Genomic DNA, 6,000 nt, shown 5'->3' with positions numbered 1-6,000 from the left:
AGTAAAATTATCATTTTACCCTCTACATGTGGAAAAATGACCATTTTATTCCTAACTTAAGGATTTTACATCCTAACTCCAAAAATACCAAAATTTACATACCTTATGTAACTTTTGTCCTAAACTCAAATATCAAATCAGAAAATTTTAAAACTAAATACAACCACGAAAACTCTATATGGACCGAAACTTACATAGACTTTTTCCCTTGATTTTTGTTGCAATTCTCCCAATTTCAAAACTCATGATCAAACCAACTTTTTGCAACAAAGATTTTCATATCCTAAGTTTAAAAACATACTTAAACATCCATTGAAAGAAATGCTAATCATCACCACCAAATTTTTTAGTGAAAAGATCCAAACTTTTTAACAAAAAACAAACCCTTGAATCACAAGTTTTGACCTTATTCAAAGCATCTCCAAGAATTCCAAAAAAATCAAGTCTTACATCTAACATATTCAAAATATTATCCTAAGATCATCCTAAGATCAACCATGCTTTAAATCATCAAACAAAAGTCATCAAAAATCATAAAACAACACTTGGAGTTTTCAGTTCTACACTTGGTCCAAAAACAGAAACTTTTTCTTAACTAATTTTCATCAATCTCTTGATCCATGGCTTAAAAAGATGAGATCTTCAAACTAAAACATCACATTAAACTTGAATTCACATGGCTAAAAATCAATAAAACATAGATCTAACCCAAAAACATTAAATCTTAGGTCTAACTGAAATTCTCTTGCATAGGAAAATCATATCTTTGAAACTTATGCTAAAATCTTCAAATCAACATCCTAACATGCATATCAGAGGCTTAGGATCATCAAATAAAAATATTAAAGCCATTGGAGTAAGATTAAACTACGAAATATTTAAACTTTCTCAAAACAGAAACTATTTTTCCACTTCAAGTTTCTAAGTTTCTATATCTAAGAAATTATTTCATCAAAAGCTTTAGTCATGCAACAAATCCTCAATGAACATTCATAAACACATGCTAACAACACTACATAAAATTTTCGGACCAAGATATATGTCCATTAACTTGATCAAAAACTCCAAAATATAACACACTCCAATTTAACACCCCAAATGACATTTCCATGACTAAAACCACTTTTGACCACCAAATCACCACTAAATGAACCAAATAAGATATCCATGAAAACTAGAATCAAAGAAAACATGAAGAAGTCATTGTGAGAAAATACTTAAAAAGGGTCGCAAATGGCCACGCAAAATGACTCAGAAAACTTCCCAAGAGAGCTACTAAGTGTTTCTCTCTAAGAACGGGGATGAGAAGTGATGAAATGAAAGGAAGGGTGCCTTGCACGCCTATAGACTTCTGGAGGATGAGGGTATGGGCTTGAATGACCCTTGAGGGATGGTGCTTAGGTCACAAAAAGGCAAAAATAGTGGAGGTGGAGTGGGCTGCTGCCTTCTAGAAGGGGTGTGATGAGGTGGCTTTTTCCCTTCACATCATGCACGACTTTGGGTTGTCATGAGTAGTGGATGGTCAGCCACGGGTGGGTGAAAACTTCCTCAAGAATTTTTGCCAAGGTGGGCAAAATTGGTGCGCCTTGGTGGGCCTCAACCAAGTGGGCTTTAATTGGGGTTTAAAGAGGGTTTGGTTAGGGTTTGGGATGCTATCAAGCCCAAAACAAATATTTCTTGACCCAATCAAAATTTCAAGGTTTAAAAGTTTGGATAATGATGTCATAACATGAATTTGAGGAATTAATAGCATATGAAAGTGATTTAATCAAGTGATTAAACAAATATCTAGAAATTGGATCAAAAAGGGTTTGGAGGCCAACTTTAGGGTTTGGGAAAACCGTTTAGGGTTTCAATTTTCAACTAAGCTTTTGGGATTTCAATTGGATTCCAACCATTTAGGGTTTCACTAGGGTTGAAACCTTCTTTTATCTGGCACAAATTGGATGATCAGATGAAAAAAAAAATAGGTTTCTGTAACGACCCGATCCTATATTTTTAGGGATAAATTACAGATAATTTTATTAGGCTCAATAAATGAGTTAAAGCCCATAAAAGAATTTATCGGATAGATTATTTTTTTATTAAACCTAGAATTAAGGCTCCATTATTATTATTATTATTATTTTCTACTCCAAGCTCATGAGTGGTAGAGTCCAACTATTATTATTCTTATTTCCTTTTCGTCATAAAACTCCTAGTTACCAGATTTTTTCTATGAATTTCAAATCCGTACAAAATCTAGTTCCACTCCCACGCACGTACGTCTCTTCTTCTTCTTCACTAGGGTTTTCATTGGTCTATATATAGAGCTAGGCTCATTACGTCCAACCCAAGCCAATTTTTTTTTTCCAGCGTGAACAACCACCAGCCCCATCCTCAAGCCGAAACCAGCCCCTCACACCCCCAGATTATCACGTCATTTTCACCGTGAATATAGAAAATGATCGTGTCTCCTAGCTTAGCCCTCCATCGTGAGCCTCTTCCTCCAAGCCGTTCCTCCCTCTGCCATGAATTACCATGGGAAACCAAACCCACACTCAGCCCCTTTAACACAGCACAAGGACCCCGAACGGAAGCCACCTAACGTGCCGACACCCTCCTTAACGCTGCCCTCCACCACCGTTGCTCGGCCAAGTCAACCACGTCCAGGGATATCCGCCAACCCACCGCCCAACCAACACACGGACAATACCCTGTTTTACTGCACCGAAACAGAGGAAATATCCTCGCCCAAACAGAGAGCCACGTTCTGCCACTGGTGAGCTACGACGCCACCGTTGGCAGCAACAGACAACGCCGGAGATCTAGCCTCCACTGCCCAGTGACGCCACAGCAAGCTGCCACCCTTGCTTTGTAAGTTCACGCCGTGTCCTCTCTGTCTCATTCATCCCGTAAACTCTCTCTCTCATAACTCTCTCTCACTCTCAGTTGCATAGCCGCCACTCGTCGAAGTTGACGCCGTGCCCAGCCACCAGACCCACCGTCGCGGCTGCTTTCTTCCTCTCGGTGAGTATTGCATGTCTCTCTCCCTCCCGAGCCTTCCGTTTCTAATCTAAAAATATATTTACTTTAGGTTTTAGTTTAGTAGTGCAGTTTTTGAAGAGATTACAAAAATGCCCCTCTATATTGTTTTCCCAAAATGCCCATGTTCATTCAGTATGTTGTTTTCCAAAAATATCCTTGCTTATTTTAAAACTAATGGATAAGGATATTTTAGTGTTAGGAATTAAGAAATATAGACTATTTTAGTAGTTTAAGTTTTTAATAAAGTCACGAGTTTAATTAGAAATGTATGAAAAATTTCGTGTTTATTTTTAGGTGATCAATACGTGCTGAAAATAGTGGATTAGCATTGCAAGGTAAGTAGCATGATCATATCCTTACACATATGTACGGTGAATTGCTTATCTTTTTATAAAAGATATTATGCAATACGCCTTCATTGGAAGCCCCTTTTTACCTACCCAAGACATGACAAAATTATGAAAAATCCATGATTTTATGTGAAGTATTATGCATTAAGTTATTTATGACAAATCATGATTTTATGGAATGAGTTATGCATCAACAGATTTATGAAAAGTCATGATTTTATGTGAGAGTTATGCATTAAAATAAATTATGAAAAGCCATGCATGATTTTATGTGAAGATTTATGCATTAAAGTATTTATGAAAAATCATGATTTTATGCGATGAAACATGTATCACGACATTTATGAAATAATGTGATTTCATTTGAAATCTATGATATGATATGACATGATATGACAAGTATGCATATGATTTCTTTTGTAATCTATGATATGACAAGTATGCAAGTATGATTATGACGAAGTATGATTATGATAAGATATGTAACAGCCTATGTTATGATATGAAAATGATACCTATGTTATGGACATATTGCATTGACAAGTCGTGCATGCTGGTAGTGCACCCAGAATGTCTTTCTTATGTATGGATTCCACAACCAACGGTCACGGGCAGAATCGGAATCTATTTAGATTCGCTAACCTTAACTCACGGGAGTCAACAGTGGGTAACGGCCTATGATAAGTGAAAGATAAGTTAATGTTCATGTTCATGTTATTTATGTATGTATTTATGAATATGCACGTTTTTTTAGAAACCTTATGTTATTATGTTTACTGTATAACGTGTTGCTTATTGAGTATTCGACTCATTTTAATTTATTTTTTTTTATGTTTTTAAACTACCTTAGGTGATGACATTTATGAGGATGAGACTGCAGGATAGGACTTGACTCCGGGAGGCGAGGCAGAGGCCTAGACAGATTATGCTATGATTATTTCTATGGTTTAAAGTTTAAATAAATTATTTTGATAAGCTTATAAGACTTTCGTATTTTTTTAAATAAGTGCTTTCGCAGACTCTATTTTGGATTTTCAATATTTATTAAAGTTTGTTTTATCTATGGAAACTTTCGCATCTGGCGCGTTGTTAAAAAAAAAAAAAGTTTTAAATTCAAGTTTAGTAATAGCACACTGGCTCCTCGAAAATTCTAAAATGTCTTTTTGGTTAGCGGGGTGTTACAGTTTCGCTTAGGTGGCATGATCTCACACCTTAATTTCTTCATAATCCAACTCATGGTTCCTCTTTGTGCCAAGTGTCCAATATTATTCACCAAGTGTGGCTAAGATTTTTTCAAGTGTCTAAATAAAACTTCTCTAAGCTAATTTGGATATTCCACACTATGATTTTGAAAACACTGCACTAGATGCAACTATAGAGGTTACTATTCACTCCGAGAAAGTGAAACATAAACTTTGCACTGTAAAATCCTATATTTATACAAACCTAACTGTACAATTCGTTTATTGAAATTCAATCCCGAAGTACCTCGAAATAAGCAAAACGTGCTTTCGAACAAGCATTTTGTCTAAAAATTGAAAATGAATTATTGCGCCATAAAATCCTAAATAATCAACTGAACCCAATGGCACAAATCATAACTCAAACAGACACTTCTAATTACCTCAAATAAATAAAAATCGCACTTTTGACACCATAGTAATTGATAAGTCTGGCTATGCTGACAGACTAAAACCTAAGCGATTTGTCAAATTGTGAAAACTTACAATGTTTTCACGAGATTCCTAAAGCCTATAGAAATTCCACCATTGAATTTCTAGCTGGCTGTTACAACCATAATACAATATTCTCTCATGTACTACAATGTTTCAAACCTTATCCTTTTCCATTCAAGTTAATATCTAAAAGTGTATCCATAATAGTTTTTCCTAGTGGTTAACTGACCCCAAGATAGTTGAGGAATTTACATTCTCATCACACTATAATATTACCAACCACAAGCAAATTTTAACATTTCAAGGTGCCCGTATTGGATCACCCTCATCATTCAAATTAACCCAAAGGAGAAAAAGAGTTAGAATAACCAACCATGGAATTATCCTCTATACGATCCTAGTTCTTGGCCAAAGTATCCCCTTCATCAAGATTAAATAAAATCAACTTTGTGCTAACCTCTCGACAACTCTCACACCCTTGTCTTCTCTCTTTTATTCTACAAATAATAGATTAGTCTCAGGTTGGATGTGAATGGAGGTCTAGAGATATGATGTTGCATGTGTATTGTGCATGGGTCTATTTATTTTAAGTGTGCAAATCACACTGGTGTTAATTATCAATTGACATGTCTACATTGGTTAAATGGATGTGTTGGATATAGTGAATTATAAGAAAATGATTTATTGGTTGATGTTTTCCATTTTACAAGTTAGAGTTAAAATTTGGTTGCATGAGAATAATAGGTGGAAGATACATGCATGTGGAAAGAAGCAAGTCATGTGTGGATGGAGTAAGTGTTGGGCATTGATGGTGGAATTGTTATGAAGTTATGGATTGGGTTTTGTGAGTTGAAAATGATGGTTTTGATGGAATGATGAAGTTCAATTCTATTGATGTATTTGATTTTAAAGTGAAGCATGGAGACTCACTTTGGGAGTTAGAAATA

This window comes from Juglans regia, chromosome 8 (assembly GCF_001411555.2).
Source record: "Juglans regia cultivar Chandler chromosome 8, Walnut 2.0, whole genome shotgun sequence".
Lineage (NCBI taxonomy): Eukaryota > Viridiplantae > Streptophyta > Magnoliopsida > Fagales > Juglandaceae > Juglans > Juglans regia.
This window is presented reverse-complemented; position numbering follows the sequence as displayed.